Source organism: Puma concolor, chromosome A1 (genome assembly GCF_028749965.1).
Source record: "Puma concolor isolate L17-30 chromosome A1, mPumCon1.1.hap2, whole genome shotgun sequence".
NCBI classification, from domain to species: Eukaryota; Metazoa; Chordata; class Mammalia; order Carnivora; family Felidae; genus Puma; species Puma concolor.
In genome coordinates this window covers 139,789,039-139,814,842 of record NC_141667.1, presented here as the reverse complement: position 1 = coordinate 139,814,842, position 25,804 = coordinate 139,789,039, and the positions used below count along the sequence as shown (strand labels likewise).

General features: G+C 42.0%; 1 protein-coding gene across 1 annotated transcript in view; it reads left to right on the top strand.

Moving 5' to 3' along the window:
• Positions 1 to 25,804, top strand: part of SNX24 (sorting nexin 24) — a 159,211-nt gene that overhangs the window by 121,394 nt on the left and 12,013 nt on the right. The gene's annotated exons all lie outside the window — the stretch shown is intronic.

Below are 25,804 nucleotides of genomic sequence, written 5' to 3'. Positions count from 1 at the left end.
AAATTCTCTCTACCTCCCTTAAAACTTGGAAACAGAATTTTCTAGCCTGTTCAAAAACCTTTCACAAGAAGAGTCTCCGTTGGGTCTTGGATCCAGATTTTTCTAAATGCAACATTTTTCCACTTGCTCTCCAAGAACAACCGTGTGACGTCAGGAAAGCAGGGAATTTCTTGGCCAAACCTCATTAAAATGTCTTTGTCTTCCTGGAGGTTGGAATTGGAAAAATTGGTACTCTGACTTAGCAAGTGCAGCTGTTGGACCTACCGGTCTTTGTGAGATAGTGTTTCCAACAAAGGCAGTTCTTAGCACCAAATATTTCTGAAATGAACGAAATCCTCAGTCATTCTCGAACATAGTGCAGAATAGTCACTTAAGACCACCTTAAGAGGGGCTCCTGGGCAGCTTAGACAGTTAAGCCACTGACACTTGATTTCGGCTCTGGTCATGATCTTACACTTGGTTGAGTTCGAGCCCCACATCTGGCTCTGGGCTGACAGCGTGGAGCCTGCTTGGGATTCTCTCTCTCCCTCTCTCTCTCTGCCCCTCCCCTGCCCTATCTCTCTTTCTCTCAAAATAAATAAACTTAACAAAAAAGAGATCACCTTAAGGCAGCATACTCAGTTACATTCTCATGTTAAAAGTATCGTTATTTGTAATTTTTAATAAAAATAAACATTCTTTGTATCATTGATAAGCACAATAAAATAAAATTTGTTTTAAATCTTGTTTCATCTTGGGACACCTGGGCGGCTCAGTCGGTTGAGCATCCAAATTTGGCTCAGGTCATGATCTCGTAGTTCGTGAGTTTGAGCCCCGCATCAGGCTCTGTGCTGACAGCTCAGAGCCTGGAGCCTGCTTTGGATTCTGTGTATCCTCCTCTCTCTGTCTCTCCCATGCTCATGCTCTGTCTCTCTCTGTCTCTCAATAATGAATAAATGTTAAAATAAATAAATAAATAAATAAATAAATAAATAAATAAATAAATGTCTTATTTCATCTTTATATTTCTTAAAATTTCCTTTTGTGTATGTCTTACATAGCACATAATTAAGAAAGTGATACCTTAATGGTGTATAATTAAGTAAATATGTATATTTGAGGATGGGGGCTGAACTCCTCTTCCTTTGAGAAGCCTATGATGAAAAGTCTTTGGGATACACTGCTCCCTCTTCGGCAGAACCCCCTGTTCCATTCGTGCCAAGGTGTTTTAAGTAAGTAAAATAATGTAGTTACAGTGTGTTTAGAACTTGTGAAAAAAAATTTTTTTTTCCTGTAGGGCTTATTTGTAATTTATTAAACAAAGTGCTCAGTTTCCCAAAAAAATTTTTGAAGGGCCTTTCCCAGTTCAGAACTTGGAAAACTCCCATCTTGCTTTTGGACTAAAAATGGCGGGTTATTTTCAGCCTCGACGAAGAGTCTTACCTCCATATCCCTGAAGCAAGTAAATCCTAGTTGTGGCAATACACTTAGAGTCTAAAGAATGTCTAGTACTTTTTTTTTTTTTTTTTTTTTTGAGAGAGAATGAGAGACCAAGTGAGCGAGCAGGCAACTGAGCAAGGGCAGAGAGAGAGAGAATCCCATGAGGGAAAGAGTGAAAGAGAGAGGGAGAAGCAGGCTCACCTTAAGTGGGGTTTGAGCTCACCCAATGCGGGACTCGAATTGACAAACCATGAGATCATGACCTGAGTCGAAGTCGGATGCTTACCTGACTGAGCCTCACAGGTGCCCCAGAATGTCTAATACTAAAGCGTTCCCTGGCTTTGCCTTCTCTACTTTTTCTTCTCATTTACAGAATGGGTATTATTTTATTTTAACTTTACTTTTTCCGCAGATGCTGTTTGCCTCCTCAGTGAGGATTGTGGCTTTTACCCTGTTTTCTGTGCTCCCTGACCCTCCTAGTGATTTGAGATGACATTTGAGTCATTGTCTCTTGCCTCAGCATGCCTTTCATGTAGCAGATACATAAATTGATTTTTTGCTTTTTCTCCCTCATCCACCTGGGCAGGAAGGTAGAGCAGCGACATCTGAACAGAGGATATGTTGTTGGAACTCTGATTGTCTGTCTCTGTTATTGTTTCAAACCGTTCACGATGATGCCTCATGCCCTACTGAGACCGTCTTCATCTTCCAGATACGCAACGGAATTCGGCACTGCTGTACCCAGGATGCGCCTTGGGCTTATTTCCAACATTATTCTTCATCGCGTTGGCACCTCTCTGGTGGACACTTTCTCCACAGAGCCTCTCGGGTACTATTTTGGAAAAATCTGGGCCATTTTGGGCCATTCATAGGTTCCTTTATAAAATCATTCCTTTCACTAAAAATAGTCCCATGACTGTGCCCTGCAAGCTATTCATAATCAGAGAAGTACTTTCCTTGGTTGTCATCACTGTGCCATTATCATTATTCAGTGTTCCTAGATCCTCATGGCAGTTTTCCTCATTCGCTTGGGGTACTCTAGTTCACCCTGAGGTGGATATTCCTACTCCCCGTCATCTCTGACCTGCCAAAAAATTGTCTCATGGCTCTTTGTCAGGTACCAAACTGTCATATTCCTAGGCCAGGTGTCCAGAATTCCAGCCTTACTCTTCCTATCTCTTCTGTGCCAATCACACTAGCTGACTACCTGCCCCCTTGTCTTGACCCTTGTGTTTATCCTACCCTGTACCCTGTATGTCCCTTTCTCACATCTCTGTTCACCAGAGCATCCTGAAAGGCTTATTTGCAGTTGCCCCTCCTTCGTGAGACCTTTCTTGATTCTCCACACCCAGATGTGATACTGTGGAGCCCGAATGCACCTTAGCTGTACGTACACCAACACATCTTACCTTCTGTTACAGCTCGTAGGGCTAACTTCTCCACACCAAGTTTTCAGTCCTGCCTGCCACCCACCTGGGCTCCCCGAAACATCTTCCAACTTCATTTCAGCCCACCCTGATGGCTGTCCAAGCCTGCAAGATGAATAGTTTGGTTTTAATGATATGTGGTATCATTCTGACCCTTTCTTTTGTTATTTTTTGTTCCTTTCTGGTAGTTGGGGACATAATCTGAGATTGAAATAACAGTAGTGCCCACATTCATCATGCAGTTTTTCACTGCATTGTATTCTCTGAGTTGATAGTGGTATTGCTGTATTATTTGGTATGTACAACATTTAAAATGGGGCTGCATAGAAATTTTAAATTGTATACAGCAAAAAAGTCACCACGGATTCGAATCATGAAACAAAAAGACTGAAAAATATGCATAATACATAGGACAGAAGTCTGATTGCTGTGGTATGCAAAGAGCTGTTACAAATCACTAAGAGATAGATAACCCAGTAGGAAAACGGACAGAATTCACTTATTTAAAAAATTATAAATGCTCAGGAAACAAGAGAAAAATATACTTCATTATTAATCGGAGGGTAGTAAATTAAAATGAGATATTTACTTATGGAATTGCAAAGATTCAAACAAAACATTTGTACTGTACCTTTAAGGTGACTGCCCGTTGTGGCAACCTTCTGGAGAAGCAATTTGGCATTTCCCTCTCTAGGAATTTATCCTGCAATTATTCTTGCATAGTTGGGCTATGCTGTACGTAAGGCATTTATTTCATTGCGATGTAATTATACTAAAAATTGCCCAATAAGGTGCACATTAGTGGAAAATGTAGTGAATACACTACTCCTTTCTACTACGGTGGAAAGCTCTCCAAAATACTCCACAGCAGTTCCAAAGAATGCTTTAACTGTCTATATGTAGGGACAGGGAAAGATGTCTAAGCATTATGGACTGATGCCAGAAGAAATAAGGGAGATTTTCCAGAGACCCTTTTAATGCTTTGTCTTATGATTAGTAACATTCACAATTCAGAGCTCTGTGAAGACCAAAACACAGGGAAATCTTGTAATCGGAGTCATAGAAAACAGACAAATGGGGAAGATCCTATCTTTTTATGGTTGAAGTTTTTAAAAGCCTTATTTAAGTAGAAGAAATCCGTGGTATTTATTTATCCTTATAACCACAACCTTGTCTTGCTATTCTTCTTACTGGCAAGACAAATCACACGAGCTTAGTATCCTGCTGTATCACCGCCAGCTGAATAAGAAAATTTGCTGTGGAAATACAAGGATGACAGTCACTCTTCCAGATTGATGCTATTTATTTTTCATTGGCACAGAAAAGGTTGCTAAGCATCCCCTGGTCAGGTTCTGCCAGCCCTTTACGGCGGTAATTGCATTGTTCCATGTCTTTATCAAGGAATCCCTTGCCAGTAAGTTTTTGGGAGGGACAAGTGTCAAGGATGAGAAGCCACAATGAAGTGCTCGTGACTGAGCAAAGATTACCCTGCTCAGGTCATTCTACAAAACTTGTCAGTTTGCTGCCCAAATAAATGCCTAGAGTCCGTAAAACATGGAGCAGAGTGACCCCAGGAAGAAAAATCAATTGCAATTCATATTTCATATGTCTATAATTGCTTGTGAAAGCATGGCACTGGTTTGTTTGCAGGGCGGCTTTGCTTCTCCCGTTGTTTCTTTCCTCATTTCTAATGGACATGTCTTTCACATGCCCTGATTTACAGTGAAGCAAAATTTGGGGCCTTTTTTTCTTGTCCATATTACCATTCTTATTACCGGTGCCCTGGACTGGATTTGATCAGTGCATTGAACTGTAGACAGGCATAGACCGTGCGCTAGAAATGGCTGTTTTGATTTGAGATTCTGGAAGCTCTGGGTGTTTTCATTATTTGTTTATTCATTTTGCTCTGAGGTCAGGGCGGGGAGCATTGTGGAAGAAATCGCCTTTCATTGGGAGAGGTAGTCATTTATTAGGACTTTGAACATCAAAATTGAAAAAAAAAATGTTTTTGTAGTCGTGATCTTAAATGCTTTTTTATCAAGGCAGGGGACCCATAATAACTGCTAATTTGGAAAATCACCCGGTGTGTCTTATCAACCCTCTCTGACTCCAGCTTCCCCCCACCCCAAGTCTTTATCATGTGTGGCTACTTTTGGATTCGTAGCCCTTCTGTGGACTGAGATGTCATAGGCATGGAGAAAATGCTGCTTACTTTATGGATTACTGTTAGGTCAACAAAACTTTGGCAGCATTGATTAACTTGACAGTGAGTACAGCAGTACATTTATCACTTATGGCTGTGCTGTAGAAAATCTAATAAGAGGCAAACAATTCCCTTTAGAGCTGTAACAGGTTCACTGTGGCTAACGGTGCGTGCACTGGAAATTTCTGCCTTTAAATTATACCCTTGCCGCTGGTTGGGTCATTGACTCAAAGCTACTCCACTTCCCTAGTCGAGCTCTTGTTATTAATTGCATCACTGTTATTTGACTTAAATAAATATTTAAATTGCACTATGTGGTGTTTTTAAAACGCAAAGATGAATTAGATACAGTTCTAGAATGATGATTTTGAAATAGCAGCTAGAAATAGAGAGTTTTAGTGTGTGAAACTAGGAATATGACAAGGAAAACTACTTCCCACAATCAATGTTCTCTAATGTAGCTTGTGTCATAATGGAGAACTTCGGGGAGATTTTAGCCTACTCTAACTACTTTGTAAAGAAAAGTATTTGTAAGATAACTCTTTGACATGAAATGACTACAAACGCATACTGATAGAAATCCGGTGGGATATTTCTTTGTTTTTTTTTTCCTTGATGCTAAAGATCCCCATTAACACTTGTAATATTTGTTTATTTTCCTTCCTCCTACAGATTAAATAGCATTACTCATTTTTCTCCTATATCACTTAGATTTTTAACAGTGCTCTTAGGTATATATGTAAAACAGAGGACATGATAGGTTTATTGGACAGTACACATTCTATCCAGTGATCAGAGAGGTACGTGTAAGTGTGATAGATTCAGTAGATCTGGGTAAGTAAGAAAAAGGTTAGGTCTTTAAACTGTTGCAATAGTATTCTGGAAAACGAAAGAGTATTTGGTAGGAAACTTGTCATTCTTGTGGTAAAATATACAGAAAATCTGAAAACACGCAAAAAGAAAAGCTACCTTCTCGGGGCAATCCTTATTTCACTTGGCACTGTTTTTCTTTCTCTTAAACTCCTTTTTTAGACTTTCTGAAAAGCTGTCTAATTTATCTTAATTTTTTTCTTATTCCCGTGCTATGCTGAAATTCATAATTCAGCTCGAGAGACCTGGTTAAAATGGAAAAAATTCCAGTTTTTTGGTTTTTATGTGTTTTGTTTTTTTTGTCTTTTCATTCTTTCTTTCTTTCTTTCTTTTTTTTTTTTTTTTTTAGTGCTTTGTATTTTGCTAGAAAACAGTCTCGAATTGAGGGATTTTATACGGTAGCATCTGTGAGATGATATAGTTTTCTTTGTTGGGAGAAAAGTGTTCTGCCTGAATCAATTGTCAAGAGGTTTAATATAATAAGGCAGCTTGTGGTATGACTAAAAGAAACACCGTGCACATGAAATTCCCACAGCAGTTTGTTTTTAGAAGAAAAACTGAGTTCCCCGGAAACATGAATACATTGAGAAGCAAGACTTAATAAGACAGACCGTAAGGAAGAGCGGAAGGGCTTGCTGTCCAAAGGTCCACGTCAGCGATCTCATCCGATATTTGTCTTTGAGATTCTAAAAGGCGTATAAACCCAAATTACTTTTTTCTTGAGCTTTGAGAAGTGCTGTCTTTGAATCAGTAACATTCAAGCCTGTTGATGTTAGTGTTTTGATTTAATTCAACGAGAATGTGTTCTCCTGTTTAATCTTTAGGGTAAACGTAATGTATCTCCTTTCTGGAAACTGTCTTTTCGGGAAGGGCCACGTCTACCGCTGTGGGTCTCGCAGGTTACAATAGCAGTACCCCCACCGCTTGCCCTCGTGAGCAGAGGCCGGGTATTGATTAACCATCACGCTGGCATCAGAACTACTCTTAGGATTCAATTTTTTTGTTGTTTTGCATATTTTATTGATCACAGTGGTAAATGAGCATCAAGCGTGCAAGAAGACGATGAATTGTTTACTTGCATAAAATAACCTTTCAATAAGGGAAGATGCATGGCTTACACTTTGGTTCTGTTCTGCGGCCCGAAGCAGATGGCATTCAGCTGCTATCGATTTGCTTCCATAGTTAAGGAGCAGCGTGCAACCCTGCATGCCCGCTGCATGGTGAAAAGGGGCGCAGGTTTGGGGGCCAGGGTGGAAGCCAAGAAGGACCGACTAGCCCTCCCTCTAATCCTAAGGAGAGAAAAAAAAATCGTATTTGAAAACCATGAATATCCACTTAAATGGAAACTTGAATTAATGTAGTCAGATGTGTGCTGGTGTTTTTAGAGAAAGAACATTTGTGGTCATCACTTAGGCAGATGTGTCCAGTGAATCGCCAACTGAGTAATAATCAGAGAATACTCATTTTAAGCATGTTGTATCTAAAGAAAACTAAATAAAATCTTTCCCCCTGCCTCTGGGGTAGAATGAGGTAATCTTCAGATAGATCACGTATTGTCCACTGCCGAGCCTTCTGGCCTTAGACATAAGTGTCCGCATAAGCTGTGCTGACGGTCCACTGCTTAACCAGTTGTGCTTTATCTCTATTTATACAACAGTCCGCCCATAGCCTCTGTCAGCAATCACATTTGGTTTTGAAATGTCTTTCCGTAATAGGTAGTTACAGATGTCGAATTTATAAATATTTTCCTTGAAGCTGTATCCAACAATGACTTTACATCTCAAAAACTAGGGATAGACTAACCTACCCGTGGTGACTTTCACCCCCCCTTCCAAACTTATTAAATACTGAAAACCACTTGTCAAAAGCAATATGAACAAATAGCAAATCTATTTACATCATAAAGCATGTATTTGTTACTCAGAGATGCACATATAAGTGAAGTTTAGCTGAATAACTTAATTTTTGTTTGTAATTTATAATTTTAAATATAAGTAAAATACTCCTAACAAAAATGTATCATGAAGCTGCTCGCCCAATGATAGCAAAATTTTGCAGATTTACTCCACTGGGTTTTTTTTTTTTTTTCTCGTAAATAAACTGTTAGTACAAATGACAGTCCTAAAAACATTCCCATAACTGTTATTCTTTAAAATGGAAACATTTTTTTAAGTTTTATGTATTTATTTTGAGAGAAAGAGAGAGTGAGCAGGGGAGGGACAGACAGAGGGAGAGAGAGAGAGAAAGACAGCATGAAGCCCAAAGTGGGGCTCAATATCACAAACTGTGAGATCGTGACCTGAGCCAAAATCAAGAGTCGGGTGCTTAACCTATGAGCCACCCAGGCGGCCCTACAATGGAAACATTTTACTGCAGGCTGTTTATTTGTGGGGAGAGGGGCAAGTTTGTTTTGTTTGTGGGGAGAGGGGTAAGTTCACCTGGTTGGGTCCCAGGGGAGTCCTGAGTCATGTGAGCTCCATGTCCCCCAGCCTCTCCCCTACCTTGGCCATAAAGGTTTGGGGAGGTGAAATTTATTCATTCGCTTCTGTAACAAAGAGCATTTATTCCTGACGTTTCTTTCTCATCTCTTCTCCTCCTCCTATGAGAAAAGCCAACTTGGAGACCAGAGGAGTTTGAGGTAGAAAGGGACTTGTGTGAAGTGCCTGTGTGTTGAGGGCGTTGTGTGTTCTGATTGGCCATCACCACATTTTACTTACTCTGAATCCCTCCCCGTGACCAGGGTGACCCAGAGAATACCTACTTGGTGCTTTTTCTTTTCTTTCTTTCTTTTTTTCTTTCTTTCTCTCTCTCTTTCTTTCTTTCTTTCTTTCTTTCTTTTTGTTTTAATGTTTGCTTATTTTTGAGAGAGAGAGAGCTTGAGCTGGGGAGGGACGGGGGGGGGGGGCGGGGAGAGAGAGAGAGAGAGAGAGTCCCAAGCAGGCTTCTCCGGGCTGACAGCAGAGAGCCCAATGTGGGGCTGAACTGCATGATGGTGACCTGAGCGGAAGTTGGACCCTCAACTGACTGAGCCCCCCAGGCGCCCCAGTGCTTTTTCTGTGAACAATAAGCTCTTGTTTCCAAGGTAGATAGACAAGACTAGTTGGCATCAGGTTTGTGAAATGAAAAGGAAAGTTGCAGACAAGGAAGTCCATCTCTTCCCTGTTTGCTACAGGTGGGCGAGTGGGACGCGTCTGAGAAAGGAGACTCAAGGCAGGACCTCTGATACTGGCAGTGCTCTTGCTTTGTCTCAAACAAACAAGCACTGGGTCCATGCGGCCAGCAGGTGATCAGGAGGCGGAAGGTGCAACGAGATTGTAAGGGACAGATGAGAATGGTTCAGGACCAAGCGACTGACACTCTCTTTGCATGCCACTGTGTTGGTTGGAAAGAAATGAAAGCAAAATTATGAAGGTTAGGATTGATAGACTCTCTTAGATAGTTTATACGGTAGGTTATTGAACTCTCCTTCGAGTTTCTCTTTTTGGACTTGTTCTAATTCAGGTAAGACAGGTGATAGGAGCCAATTTAGTATATTTTTAGTAGGCAAGTACTATTTCCACCTGACATACAATTATGTATACAAAAAGTTGGTGTGTTTAATTAGTCTTTTGTTAGAAAAAAAAAAAATCCTCCCCATTCTTGTGGCAGTACCGAGTACCAGCCCTATTGAACAGTCTTTTTGGCTGACCCAAGAAAAACTTGGTTAGCATATAGTATTTATTTAGCTCTATCAACTGACAGTCACACTCTTGAATGTCACCTGCCGAAGAGTGGAAAGACAGAAAACAGGCACTTTTTGTTATAACTTTACTGAGGTGTCAACTCCCTTCCATGGAATACGCATGTTATACGTGGACAGTTCTTTGTAAACTTAAGAGAGCTGTGTGACCATTTTCGCAATCCATTTGGTTTTTGTTTTTTTGTGTTTTTTTAAATTTTTTAATGTTTATTTTTGGGAGAGAAAGAGAGAGCCTGAGCGGGGGAGGGGCAGAGAGAGAGGGAGACACAGAATCCAAAGCGGGCTCCCAGCTCTGAGCTATCAGCACAGAGCCCGACATGGGGCTCGAACTCACGAACCACGAGATCATGACCTGAGCCGAAGTCGGATGCCTAACCGACTGAGCCACCCAGGCGCCCCTCACAATCCATTTCTTAGAACATTTTTCTCACCTGCAAAATTTCCTTTGTGCCCACAGAATCTCCTTTTTCCCCCTGCACAGCTTGAGCAACTTTTATTATAAACTTGAAATACCAAATGCATGTTATCAGTTGGTGGTCCCTCCTTTTTTTTTTTTTTTTTTCTCCTTCTTCAAGTAGGCTTCACACCCAGCCCAGTGGAGCTTGAACTCACAACCCTGAGATCAAGACCTGAGCTGAGATGGAGAGTCAGACGCTTAACCCTTAACTGACTGAGCCACCCAGGCACCCTGGTGTCTCCCTTTTCTTATTCATTAGTCTTTGACTCTCTGCTCAGCGGTCTCCTTCAAGTTCAGGTCCTTGCAGTGGAGACCACCTTGCAAGGTTGTAGCCGCATCTTCACATATGGCTTTTGGAACTCGAACTCCCAGGCAGTTAGGAGAAAGAGGAGGTAAGAAGTGGGGGAAAGGAAAGACAGGAAGGAAATAATGGAGCTTTCCTTTTATTTGTGCCTTAGTCATTTCCTTTGACACACACGTGTATTTTCCAGGAGAGAATGGCTGGTAGACAGTAGAGACCTCTTCCATGCTCATTTTGTCCCTGACGCCTCCCCTACTGGTGGATCCAGCAGGAAAGGGAAGGGGAACTTAGATTTGTTGAGCCCCTGCTGTGTCTGAGGGACTCCCCTCGCTTCCTAGGTGTGGAGGGATTGAACTGAAGGAGGTCTTGTGTCCTACTCCACCGGGTGAAGCTTGTTCTTTTAGCACCCATTTGATCCTCTCCCATTTACCCTGTAAGATGCAGTGCTCTGTGTCATGGTAAACTGGTGTATCTATTACAAAACTTTAGAATTATAGCACAACTTAATTATTTATGCTTCTGAAAAAAGACGTCTCAGTCATCTAAAATATTAACTGATAACACAGGGCACCTGGGCGCCTCAGTTGGTGAAGCCTCCCAACTCTTGATTTTGGCTCAGGTCATGATCTCACGGTTCATGGGTTCCAGCCCCATGTCGGGCTCTGTGGTGACAGCGCGAAGCCCGCTTGGGATTCTCTGTCTCCCTCTCTCTCCGCCTCTCCCCGCCTCTCTCTCTCAAAATAAATAAATAAACTTAAAATTTTTTTAAAGAAAGAAATTGATGAAATCAGACTAAAGGGAAGTTATATTTTCAATAAGTAATATTTTCTTCTCAATGCTTAAAAGAGTCCCAAAGACAAAAGTAAAGGAAATTCATATCTGTTGTTAATAAAGAGCTCAAGTGAACTTTCCTGATACTTTTTTTTTTGCAAGTGCAGCAATTTAGGTTGTATTTTGATCATTCTTTCACTTCCATCCCTTTTTTTCCCTCTGAAATGGAATAGTAATTTTTTTAATGTTTATTTTTATTTTTGAGACAGAGAGAGACAGAGCATGAGCAGGGGAGGGGCAGAGATAGAGGGAGACACAGAATCTGAAGCAGGCTCCAGGCTCTGAGCTGCCAGCACAGAACCTGAAGCGGAACTCGAACTCGAACTCAAGGACCGTGAGGTCATGACCCGAGCTGAAGTTGGACGCTCAACCGACTGAGTCACCCAGGCGCCCCTTAAATGGAATAGTATTTAAATTTTGCATATCCTATTGACTTTGGCATAACGAAAGGCATCTTCTAGTTTGTCTTCTCTTTTTCTTTGACTCCCTTAGGGCAACTAGAACCCGTGATTTTTTAAGCACTGTTGCAGTGTTTGGCTTTACGATATACCACCTACGTAAAATATAGATTATTTTCCTTAGATTCTGTTGACCTCAGTCAAATCCATTTAAGTCACTGACCAGGGCAGACTTTGAAGCCAAGACCAGGAATTAGCTTGTAGTGTTAGCATGACTGGCTGCTCAAATTTCATCAAGATCCTTCATATAGAGCCAGCAGAGTAATGAGCCATTCTTTCAAAACTATGTGTGTATTGCTCCTGTTTTTATTTATAATGAAGCTGGTGTATTTGAAAAGGTGTCCTTTTGGGTTGGCCAAGTAGTCCCATTAATTGTGCTAGTCATTCATCATATCAGTGACAGAAGGCCACTAAAAAATTATTGAGGCCACTGTTTTTTCCAGAGTCATCCCTGTTTGCATTAACTCGTGAAGAAATGCCCATTCTTTGAACACTGGGTTTACTTGTGGAGAGTTTAAACACAGGGGTAAGTCCACCCTTCTTTGCTGTAGCTCCTGCCCCCTGCTGTTCGTATGCTCATCACAGCCATCTGTTCAAAGTCTTCCCTTGAAAGGTAGCTTTCCCCCCTGAAAATATAATTAGCCAATTCGTTGCTAAGCATTTCAACATTCCAGAGTGTATTTTAAGAGCAGCTGCTGTACGCTGCCCACATGTGCATTGTATCTTTTTTTCTTGTTGTTGTTGTTATTTCAATGCATCCGATTGATCCTTCTTTTCTCTCTATGCAAATGACACAGTTAGTGGAGTTGGGGATTTCTAAGCTTAAAGAGGCTCCTAAGAAATGAGAGCATTAACCCCAAGTGCACTGCATTCCCTGAACGTCTTGCATTCTCCTGCTCAGACTTGAAGTGGGCACCTGCTGTTTAATGTAATTAGTTTCAGAGGGAATGTCAGCTCAGTCCTCAGGAGTTTACTCTGACCCAAAAATCCTCGTAAGAAAATATCAGTGAGACAAAACAAGAAAAGTTATCACAGTCGGGAAGCTGCTTCTCACCGCGTTATTCGTTATTTGGGGGCATGTTTTAGAAGATTCCTATTTGCTGTCTGGCTCTGTGATTTTCTGGTTGCAAAACTGTGCTCAAGACAAGATTGCTCTAGCAAGTAGCTGTTTTCCTTCTCCAAAAATGACAACGTGGTGGGCTGCATTGGAAGGAAGGAAGGAAGGAAGGAAGGAAGGAAGGAAGGAAGGAAGGAAGGAAGGAAGGAAAACATTTGGAGTTGGAACTATAGTTTTCAGCACTTACTCTGATCGAGTAAAAAAATTAAAGACAAATTAAGCATATTCCTTTTCATCCTACCTTTTTCCATTCAAACGTAAGTTGAACAAGGCTGTTTGCCAGTTCCCTTTTTATTCCTATTGATGTTTAGCTTTTAATGAGCTGTAATAAAGGGGTCAAAAAGGGTCTCATGCGAGTAGCAGGGTGAATCAGACACGAAATAGTGGCATCGCTGTTCTGTTTGGCTATTTTTCATAGATGAGCACTTGCTTATTTTGTTGGCAGTTTGTAAGGCACCTCATCTAGTCTCATGATATTCTTTGTTTATTTCCCTCTGTCATCCTCCTTGGTTGAATCTTGATTATATATTCAGCCACACCGTGGCTGTGCTCCAGAGCTTGAGGGAGGGGATCTGAGCCCACCTCCAGCCATAGGGTGAAGGGGGTGCTGCTGACCCTTGAAGGATCAGTTGGGTGTGAGAGAAAGAACAGAACTGCTAGAACCCTTTAGGGAGAGAGTACAGCCAGGAATTAGTGCAAGACCTAGATCCTCAGCTCATCCTCCCCCAGGGGCAGACTCTCCAACTTGGATCTGGGCTTGGTGTTGCTGGGCTTGGATGATCGCTCATCCACAGAATACTTTTGATCTGTCTACCACAAAGGTGGTAGTGAGGATTAAGTGACCTCGTGTATGTGAGGCAACTTTGCAAGCCATAAAATATTCTGCAAATAATACATATTACTGTTTTTTCTCAGCTAAGGCCTTGCTTCATTTCCTACCTATCAGTAAATCCTTGCTACACCATCGTGTAGCAACTGGATCTCCCGCTGCTTTTGGTCATATAGTTGCCGCAGAGGCCCTGGTTACCTCCAGCAAGTGTAACAATCATGGCAGACTCCAGTGGTAAAGTTTTCTGTTACAGTAAGCCAGACTTGGCCTTCTCAGTACCATTTCCATGGCTGGCCCCGATTGTGCCTGTGGAATGATCCTCATGCATTCAAAACCCTGTGCTGCATGCAGAGGTAAAAAGGTAAAGGTAAATGTAAAAGCCAGGTGGACATTTGCATGAAATAATTGCAAGTGCTGTGTGCTCTAAAGGAAGCAAATAAGGGAGCCAGAAAACAAGTTCCCAGGGAGTAAGAGGGAGTGCTTGGGTTTCACTGATCCAGGAGCACACCTCCAGGGAGATGTGTACAAGGCAGCTAGAGGGAAGGGCTGGGGACAGAAGTAGCAAAGGCACGTTTGTGGCTCTGGTGACCCCTGTGGCTGCACCTTTTTGAGCGAGTGGGAGAGGAGCGTCAGATGGGGGCTAATAAAAGGCTATATGTGGAAGGTGAGGGAAAGGTGGGTGGTGGTGCTATCCTTTGCTGAGATGAGAAATTGAGGAAGGTGATGGGTGGTAGTGGGGGATGGGGTTGTTCATGTTTTTGTTTTTATTTTTGTTTTTCGTTTTTTGTCATTAATGTTTATTTTATTTTTGAGAGATAGAGACAGAGCACAAGTCGGGGAGGGGCAGAGAGAGAGAGGGAGACCCAGAATCCGAAACAGGCTCCAGGCTCCGAGCTGTCAGCACAGAGCCCGATGCTGGGCTCGAACTCGGGAATGGCGAGATCTTGACCTAGGCTGAAGTCCGACGCTTAACTAACTGAGCTATCCAGGCGCCCCTGTGTTTTGGTTTTGTTTTTTAAAGGAAATATCAAGTTATACTTTGGACCTTTTGAATTGAGGATGTCTCTAAGAAATTCCCAGTGGAGATGTTAAATAGGTATTTAGTTTCAGAAGAGAGAGCCAGCCTGGAGAAGTGAATTCGCACCTCATCAGCATCAAGGTCTTAAAATCCATGGCAGTTGGTACTGCCGAGTTAGGGAGAGTGTTCCGGGAGGAGAGAAGAGACTGCTGGCTAAGCTTTGAAAAATCCCTATATTTTGAGGCCAGGTAGAACAGAATGAGGAAAAACACCAGAAGAGTTGCAGAGAAAAGTGGGTCAAGTGGTTGTCTGGTTGAGTACTGGCTCCCCAGAAGCTGAGTGAGGTCTGGACAAAAGTGGCCGTTGGCTTTAGCAACAGGGAAGAGGTCTGTGATCTTGACAAGCTGAGAATGGCAGAAACCAAAGCCATTTTGTAGAGAGTGGTGTAATGGATGGACTGGAGATAAGAAGGGAACACAACATCTGCAGAACATTCTTGAGAACTTTTGCCGTGAAAGGAAGCTGAGAAATAAGCTGTATCTTCTAGGGGGATATTTTTTTTTCTCATTTTTTCATTTGTTTTGTTCCGTTGTTTTAAAATGAGATGCTAGAATAAGTTTATATGCTGATAGGAACAATTCAGCAGACATGATAGAAGGGCGGATGGATGGAAAGAAGGAAGGAATTGGATCAGGAATAGGCTGAGGAGACCAGGGCTGTAACTAAAGAAAGAAATACTTGGGAAAGTCAAGAAGCAGGCTGAGAACCAGAGCATGAACTAGAAGAACTGGCCTCTGACAGAAGAAGGGGCCTTTCTTCCACTCACGCAGAGGAAGAAAGAGAGGTTGATGGAGGAGACGTGTGGATAGAGTCGGTAGGGTGAAGATAAGGGACCTCAAATCTGGTGGCTTCTACATTCTCGTCAAAGCCTTTGTGAAGAGTGGTTATCAGCTGAGACGTAGGGAGTCGGGGGGATTCAGAGAAGGGAAAGTATAAAATGGGGAAAAGTGGTTCCTGTGGAGCAGTGGTTCTCAATGTCTAGCTCCTGGCCAGCAGCAGCATCACCTGGGAACGTGAAATCTTTGTTGAAATGCGAATTCTGAGTGCTCACCCCCCAGACCTACTGGATCAGAAACTCTGGACATGGGACCCAGCAGCCTGTGTTTTAGCAAGCTTTCTGGCATGATTCTGATGCTGGCTGAAGTTTGGGAACGACTGTTCTAGAGTAAGGGAGCAAGACCATATTTTGTGAGTAAAGAGCTTGAATTTAAAGTGAAAACAAGTTGTTCGCATTGCGTGGTTTTCTTGTAGTATTTTAACATCTGGGTTGAGGCATGGGTAAGAGATGCTAGGGTTCGACCAGAACTGTGGTGTCCTGAGTCCAACAGAGGGAAGGGGACTCACGGAGTTGGAAGTGTTTGATTCTGATGGTAGATCATGGAAAGTTAAGCTGGACGAGGAGGGCAGAAAAGCCAGAGGGCCTGATGGAAATGAGAAAGTCCCAGATCGGTGCATTGGAGGTCTCACACATAGTGGAAGGGCAGTGCCATTGCAAGGAAGGGATCTGTGTAATAGCAGAGCAAGGTCATGTCTGAGCTTACTGGCCCGTAGAGATAATGCTTTGAAGATCTGACTAAATGAGTTCTGCATAAAAATTCCTTAGAACAAATACTTGGCCTGTGTGCGTGCATTAGTGCCTGCATTAAGAGGCCAGGAAGTTACAACATAGTTGGACCGCATACAAAGCACAAGCTTTTTAAAATAATAACACAAGTAAAACCATATAAGAAAATGTTTCCTTTCTTTAAATCAGCTCTTTCCATTATTTAGCTTCCGTAAGAATCTTTTAGAGTTCCCACATCCAGGTCCATCATGGGCGAGGGGCTTCTGCCCACGCACAACACCAAGAAATTCTCAGACACTAACAGGGTGTCCTCCAGTTCAACTCCATTCTGACAGTACCTACCCAGGGATACCATCAGATCTCGCAGGTTATGGATTCTGTCCTGCAACACTGTTCCCACCCCCTGCTTCACACACCAGTGGTAAGCTTCAGGCTCTTACCTGTACTTCTGACTGCTTGGCTATGGAGTAGGGGTTCCCCTGACCTCCTCCTTGGGTTCAAGTAACTCGCCAGAGGGGCTCCCAGAACTGAGGGAATCACTTAAGTTTACTAGCTTATTACAGGATAAAGGCTACTTATGAACAATCCGATGGTGAGATATGTAGAGTGAGATCTCAAACAAAGGAACTTCTGTCCTCGTGAACTTAGGTCCCAGCTTGGGGGTGCATGGAAGTGTTCCAATTCCCCAAGTGTGGAAGCTCTCCCAAACGGACTACAAAAGCCATTTTCTTAGGTTTCTATGGGGACTCCATTGCATAGTCATGGTTGACTAAGTCATTGGCCATTGGCTGATTCAACCTCCAGCCTCTGTTCCCTCTCCAGAGGTTAGGGGAGGTGGGGACTGGTACTGAAAGTTCCAATCCTCTGATCATGTGGTTGATCTGACTGGCAACTAGCCCCTGACCTTGGGTGGGTCCAAAATTCACCTCCGTTAATAACAAGACACCGATTTCAACTTTATGGCTCGGAAGCATTTTCAGGAACTATGGTATGGATGGTGACCACATATACCTAAGAAATACATTATTTGATCATCTGAATGACCAAATCATTATATCACAGTCAGATTGGGTTTTTTGTTCATCTTATACTGCTGCTGCTGCTATGAAGAAGGAGAAGGGGAAGGAGAAGAAGAAGAAATAATGATATTTTTTAGGTCCTTATGGTCTATCAGGTACCACAGTGGTGTCTTCATGGCCGTGGGTCTTATTTCATCATGACTACAGCATCTGAGAGGAATACTATTACTTGACCCTCTTAAAGCACAGAGAAACTAAGAAACTTGCCTAACATTAATTTTAAATAATTGAGGTAGATAAATGCTGGGAAGTGCATACAGTTCTTGTAAACTGAAACTACCTCCCTATCACTTCTTGGTACTAAGTATGAAATAACAGGTGTCATTTTCACTTGATCATTGGCTGCCCCAGGTGATCACCTCTACTGAATCTTGTGGAAACACACAAAAAAGATTTGTTGACAGAAAAATAGGGGTGTGCCTGTCCACTGCTCCCAGGTACCTCCCCGGCTCCTTTTCCAGAGCACCTGTGGGGCTGGCTGGAGGCGAGGGCAGTTGAGTCGACCAGAGCCTGGGATGATTGGTCTGGTTGACTAATGTGGGTAGTGGATAGGACTGAGAAGGTGTCTAGGTTGTCTTGCAGTGGGTCCTGTGTTGTGTTCGGCCATACTTTTGTAGGTACCTCTACCTACCCCACTGATGTCTGGCTCCACAACAGCCTCTGTACTAGGGACAGGCCATGGACAGGGAGCAGAAAGGAATCCAAAAGTGTTATCTCTGAATCTCTTTCAGGTTCTTCTTCCTCTTCTTCTTTTTCAAAAAATAAATTTGTGTTTCTCCCTCAAACTTAGCTACGATCTTGAAGCTATAAACTGCTTGAAGATGTATATAATCATTTTAACTTGCTAGAGTATTAGTGTAAACCTTTACTATCTTCCTTTAATTGCTCTTAATAGAAAGCTGTTAAAAGATCATAAAATTTGTGATTAAAAGGACCCGGGTAAGGAGAATTGTATTTTCTTCCACCAGCCAATGCTAAATTATTCCCTATGGCTCATTCTACAGTGATTTGGACGATCCTTTGTAAAATAAGTTTAATGAAACCCTTTCTATTTCCACAGGGATACTGTCTATGATTTGTTTAATAGACCCAATTTGGGAGACTATTTTTTCTGGATAATCAGCTTACATTTTTCTTTGTTTAGTTTCATCTCATTAGCTATATGCTTGATTTCTTTCCTATTCCATAATACATGTTCTCGGTACCTGCTGTGTGTGATGGACATGTTTTTTCATACATTGGTCCTTTTCTTGCTTTTTATAGATTGTGCAATATATATGTGAGCCTAATTGCTTTTTCATTTTTCATAGTCTGTTCCTTATGGTATGGACATCTTTAGTAAGTTAAAAATAGAATATCACGGTCTGTTGGTTGTTTCTCTTCCCTTCTTTCCTTCTTTCCTTTTTATTCTACTCACTTTGAAGTAATAAAGGTGGAATTGCAGAGTTGGGTTTTTTCCTTTCATTTTCTCTGTCTTTTAAAGTATTCTCCCCAGTACTCTGTTCTATGGGCCAAGAATAGGACTTTATGATCTGTGGAAGCAAGAGGTTTCCATCAGTAGCATGTGTGTTTGACCACAGATATCAGCCCAAATAAAAGGACTGAACTAAAATTGGGGTTTATCTTTCTCAGGCATAGTATTTTCTCACGTGCTACCAATGGTAGATAATTGTGGGTTTTGGTTCATTGGCTCAGGATTATCGGGGGTTGGATCTCTCTGTTTCTTGTGGCCTTTCCCTCCTGATCATAAGGTGGCAGCTGAACTTAGAGATCACACTTCATGTTCCAGGCAAGAAGAGGGAGGAAGCAGGTAGAGAGATGAGCGGAAGATGAAGGAGGGCCAGCAGAACCTGACCGTTCCTTTTCGGGAACGTTTTGGATCTTTGCCATCCAGTGACTTCCACTGACATTTTAGTGGCCGTTTCTGTGTCCCATGGCAAAGGCATTTGGAAAATGTTGGGGGAACAGATGTTGTGATGGTTTTGTTGTTGATTGCTTTTTTAACCTTGGCTAATGGTCACACCCGCCAACAAAATTGATGTTCCATTTGTAAGGATGAAGGGAAGCATGGGTCTTGGGTAGCACCTGACGGTCAGAACCACAGCCTCCAGTGGCAGAAGGCAAGGCAGAAATTTCATGTTTCTGCTTAGGTGTAGGGTAGCTTCCCGTGCGTTCATTCTGTTCCTCCTTCCCGGGATACCTTGGAGTTTATCTGAAAAAGGCTGGTATAACCTGAAAACCTCCAGGAAAGTATGATCCCTGAATAAACATCTATAATTTAGTTCCAAGTATGGGAGTATTTATCTCAGCGTTAGATTTGGGAGAAGGGCTAGAATAGATAGGCTCTTTCCATGGATGCAAAGAATGGGGTCCCACTTAGACTTCCTGTGAATGATTAACAGCCATGTACATATAGGCCTACTTTCTTCTCTTCTTGCTATTGTGTTGCATCCTCCTTGGTGTGGTCCCGCTGGACTGCTCTTAACCCACCAGTGTGTTTTATGTAAGCGATTTTATTGACTACATTTTTGGTTGCAGCCAAAAGGTCAAGGGCTTCTTTCCCCTTTTCTTTGTTACTCCCTCCTAGGTGTGTTTTTAACTTTAAACCTCTGAACTGTCTCTGCAAGGGCCACTTCCCATCCTTTGTGTCATTTCTCTGAGGACCTGTTCCCGCATCTTGACACAGTCTCCACTCACCATCTGGCCTCTTCCACTAAGTCTTCCCACTGAGTACCAAACACCATGAGTTCTGCTCATCCAAGGGTCTTAAATTCCTGCAAAATAACAACTATAGCATTTACACAGGAGACTCAATGCGGTACTCATAATTTGACAAATATAAAATGGCATTAGGGGTCTTCATTAAAAAAAAAAGAAAAGATACTTGCCTGGTGTCCTATGTCTTAACTGCTGTGCCATAAGGACGTGGAGGCCTAGGAAGTCCTAACTGATCTGACCCCACCACATGAACCCCACCAGTGCCGGAGCTGGCCCCAAGTGTACAGTTCATGAAGAAGGAGACTGCTTAAGTGAATCAGAGGCATAAATTAGGTAGTTGGAGGAAGGTTTAAGGGACTTGAGAGAGCAGATTGTTTTCAAGCACTTTAAATACTTTAAAAACATCAGTTCATCCACATGCCTAGGCTATTCTAATTGTAAATCTTTCATTAAAAACCAGTCTCCTGAGGCTGTCTCCAGGCAACCCCACACAAGCCCAGTTCTGATTACTATTTCTTCTTTAAAGTATTAAGACAGCCTTTCCATAAGCATCTCCTATAATTTGTATTTAAATTAGTGTCTTACCCCCCCCAACCCCCATTGTTTGAATTACCAAATCAGGTTTGGTGTGCTTTGTAATAAGTGTTATTCAAATGTGTTCATCCCGTGGTCTTACTTTTGCCTTACAGGTAAGCAGTCACTTTATGATTGCTTTTAGAATTTGTTTCATTTGGTTGTTTGTTTTGATTTGTTTTTATCGGATCATCAGGGAAATGCCTCACAAATGCTGGTGTTATCTATAATCTGTAATTGAGTCACATTGTTATTCAACATATAATTAGGTCATTGGAACAGATCAAAAGTGTATAAAATGTGGCTTTAAAGTATTCTTCCCAGTCAAAAAGGAATTGAGTTGGTCAGAGATTGTCAAATAGGTTTTGAAGTGTTATGAGGCCAGATTTTTTTTGGATTATGCTTTTGTTTTTTCAGGTGTTTGTGGTTTTGTTTTTGTTGTTGTTGTTTTTTTTTTTTTTAATATAGGGCAGAGATTAATGGAATTTATTGCCTTTCTTCTTCTGTAAGAAGAATAGTAAGATGTAAGAATTAGTCGAGATGTTAAGATAAATTTAAAATCCAAGGAAAATCAGGAATGTATTTTAAGAGAGTCAGCTTCAGTGTCTCCTTTACATTTGTCAACGGGGTCGATTAAATTTATAAATACAGCGGGAAATATATTTTGGGAAAAATCAGGATTCCAATTAATTTCACTAAGAAAAGAGCTAAACTTGTAGCACAGTACAATACATGTCAGTAAATACTTATGCAATGAGTGAATGACCGAATGGAGACATCACTTGGTCCAGTAGTTTTCAAGCTGGAGGGACCTGGCTTCTGATCCTGACTGCCCCCTCCCTACCCTCTGAGAAACCTCGCACAGGTGATTTAGCCTTTCCAAGCCCCAAATCTTTCTTGTGTAGAATTTGCATGATGATGGTGTCTCACAGTATTGTGAAAATTAACTAAGATGAGGGGCTTGGCACAAAGTAGGCATTAAGTAAATATTATTGTAGTTTTAAACCACTGTGAAAATGTCCATATTTGGTAGGTCAAAATTCTGGAAAGTTAATATGACTCAGTCCACTCTTAATCCTCACAGCACATGAAATGATTCTGGTTTGTTTTGTTTTTGTTTCTTTCGCAAGGAATTTAGCCCATACTGAAGGTTTGGGGAAAGTTTCTTAAGGGAAATAATGCTTGAGCGGAGACTTGGAGGTAGGGGTTGGCCATTTGAAAAGAGGCAGGAAGGGCGTTTCCGGTAATGGAGCTACTCTCTTAGTAAAAGGATAAACTAAGCTAAGTAGACTCTACTGGCCCAAGATCCTTATCATGAAAAATGTTTGAGCAAAACATTCGAATACATGCACATTTAGTAATAACTTATATAACTGTGCTCCTATATAAATCCATACATTAACAATTAGGAAGGATAGGGGCTCCTGGGTGGCTTAATTGGTTAAGCATCCGACTCTTGGTTTTGGCCCACAGTTCGTGGGTTCGAGCCCCGCGTCAGGCTCTGTACTGTTGGTGTGGAGCCTGCTCTAGATTCTCTGTCTCCCTCTCTCTGCCCCTCCCCTGCTCATACTTTCTCTCTCTCTCTCTCAAAATAAATAAATAAACATTTTTTTATTAGAAAGAATAGATTTATTTTTTTAATTTAAAATTTTAAAAAGTCTATTATTTATTTTGAGAGAGAATGCAAGCAGGGGAGGGGCAGAGAGAGGGAGAGACAGAGAATCACAAGCATGCTCTGTACCACCAGTGCAAAGTCCAACCCGGGGATCGAACTCACGAAGCATAAGATCATGACATGAGCCGAAATCAAGAATCAGATGCTTAACTGACTGAGGCACCCAGGCCCCAAAATAAAAAGAAATTCTAATATCTGTTTTCCTGAATCGTGGTGATCTTGCTGCATTTCCCACATGCCTCTAGCCTACTTTAGAGACCACTGACCTAGGAAAAACATAATGAACATGGACAGTTTTCCTAATGCTTCCCAACCAGGTTTTATGAGAGTTTAAGGTTTATATTTTTCAGTTTCCACAGGGTCTCATAAGTTCCAATCTGAAAAGTTAACGTAATCATTGGCTGAAAGCTGATTGTATCCTAGGGATCCCTGTCAGGGTTATGCTTCCTAGCAACAGAAACAAAATCACACAGAAAGGTCATACCTGAACTTGACCTGAACTGTCCCACAGATATGCCCTGCTGATGATGAGCTTATGAATCAAAACGACAAAACACAGAAGAAAATAAATAGCTATGAGTGAGAGTCAACAGACACAAAACAACAGGATTAAACCCCAAGAATTTTAAGTAAAGGAAATTTAATGAAAACCAAAAATGAAGATGTGTTAAAATAATTGAAGGCATAGGAAAAGATCAAGCATCAAAGAAAAATAGGCCAGGTAGATTTAGAAAAGAACCAGTAGAAATGAAAATATAGTTGTTACCATGAACTCAGTGGCTTGATTAAGAAGTGGTTTAGAGGGACGCCTGGGTGGCGCAGTCAGTTAAGCGTCCGACTTCAGCCAGGTCACGATCTCGCGGTCCGTGAGTTCGAGCCCCACGTCAGGCTCTGGGCTGATGGCTCGGAGCCTGGAGCCTGTTTCCGATTCTGTGTCTCCCTCTCTCTCTGCCCCTCCCCCATTCATGCTCTGTCTCTCTCTGTCCCAAAAATAAATAAACGTTGAAAGAAAAAAAAAAAAATTTAAAAAAAAGAAGTGGTTTAGAGGGGCACCTGGGTTGCTCCATTGGATAAGCATCTGACTCTTGATTTTGGTGCAGGTCATGATCTCAGGGTCGTGGGATCAAGCCCCGAGTTGGGCTCCCAACTGGGTGTGGAGCCTCTTGAGATTCTCTCTCCCCCTCTCTCTGCCCCTCCCCTGCTCATGCGTGCATGCTCTCTCACTCAAAATAAAATAAAGTAAAGTAAAATAAAATAAAATAAAATAAAATAAAATAAAATAAAATAAGGAATTTAGAGACAGCCAGAGAAAGGATTTAATGCTGGATCTGAGGGGCACTATTGCTGTCACCATTTATAGTCACCATACCATTCAGATCATATCATGTGTACCCGGATACCCCACCTACCACTCACACAGGTAACACTGCTCACTGGCCCCAAAATCCACAGAAAAAGAGTACAATCCTTGACATGACCCAGAAGCCCCCCCCTCCTCCCCCCCAGCCTCTCCAGCTCAGCTTCATTGTTTTCTCAGACACAGCCACACTGGCGTCTGTTTTTCTAATATGACCACGCTTCCCCCCTTGAGCATGCTATGCTGTGTGTCTGAAATATCCTGCTCCTTTGCCCTATCAGCTCATTCTCCCAGTTCCTGGATCACCTTCCCAGGGAAGCGTTCCTTTGCTCCATAGGTTAACAAGGATGCTTTGTTGCTAACACTTAAAACAGCTAGCCACTTCCTTCAAAGTACTTGTTTCCATTTGTAATCCTACACTTATTACTGGGATTGTTTGAACACCATTCATCTTCCCCACTAGACTGTACACCCTGTTTGTTTGGCCAACCATTGTGTCAGTGGTTGTACCCAGTAGGTGTTTGATGAATATTCCAGAAGTACACAGCACATAAATTTTTATATTAAAATAGCTCTGAAGATGCTTGGTGTTTCAGTTTCTGTTGTTCCACGATGAGTTTGGTCTTTTTAGCTATAAAATGGTATTTCTTCTCTAAGATCTTTCGTAAGCCAAATTACATTATTTCTTTTCACATATTTTTTTTTTCTTTACCATTTAAAATAGGTTCTTGTGGCATTCAGCTTTCAAGGTCCTCAGATTTCTTCCAAGATAGTCTGTAAAGCCCTGTGAAACCATAGCACTTGTCTCTTTGAATTCTGTGAACAGTGCAGTTTTTTCCAGACACAGAGTTAGGTGCATGTTGGGAATGGTGTCACACACAAAATGAAGGATACGTGGCAACACTGGGCTCTTCAGACACACATCTGATTTTTTTTTTTTTTTTTTTAGGTGGTCATCTGACTTTTTAAAAGTGTTCCTTTGAGGGGCGCCTGGGTGGCTCAGTCGGTTGAGCATCCAACTTCGGCTCAGGTCATGATCTCGCGGTTGATGGGCTCGAGCCCCGCATCGGCCTAGGCTCTCTGCTGTCAGCTCAGAACCTGCTTGGGTTCTGAGCATCCCCTGTGCTCCTCTCTCTCTGCCCCTCCTCTGCTCGCTGTCTCTCAAAAAAATACATAAACATTAAACAATAGTAAGTATTTATTCCTTCGATAAGCTTACTATGACTCAGTTTTGAAATTCTGAGCAGTTGCTGGGGTGCAGGTGAGCAGAAGCCTGAGGACTGCAGAGCCTCTGTGCACTGGTAGCTTCGGTCCCAGAGGACAGTGACACTGCAGCCCGCTTACTGCAGTGAGGAGGCATTGATTTTTCTCCCTCTCTGTTCTTAGCTGCACCTCTGAGGCAGGTCTGGTATGAAGCATCTTTCCTGGCAAGGAGAGGAAAACCTGTCATGAACTTTGTCACCCCAACAAACGGACATTTCAAGCCAAACCAGATGGAGGAGGAACAGGGCTTTAAAGACTCCTGAAAACCTCCCGACTTAGTTCAGCATCCTGGCTGTTGTGACAAGAGAGGTTCCCTGCAGTTTGTAACAAACCTTGACCGCCGATAGGGAAGAAATTTTTTTTTTTTTTTTTAACGTTTTGAGGAGAGAATAAAAGGATCAAATCAGTGAAAACAGTGCAGCTTTGTGCAGCGATCTCGGAAGGTTAGCAAAGTGGTCTTGTCCAAGTTTTCAACAAGATGTTCCGTTCCTGTTATAATTGGCTGCTGGGTAGGTTTGGACCTAACTAGAATGCCAGCATTCGATTTTGCCGTGTCCTCGGTGGAGATGTGTCACCGTTTATGCTCGCCTTAGTGACAATTTTCTAAAATGGAAACTCGTGGGAAATCATTACAGTGTTTATATGTCTCCCTTGTCGGATGGCGTTATCCTGTGATATTTTACCAGTGTTTTCCACTGCATGATGGCATCTAGCAAAGGTTAAGGCAGAACAGGTCCCTCTGTAATTTTGTGACTGCATTTTACTTACTGAAGAAGAAAAGATAACTGACAATTAAGTATTTGGGATGTCACAGAAAGAACATGTGCAACTAATCAATGGTATCCT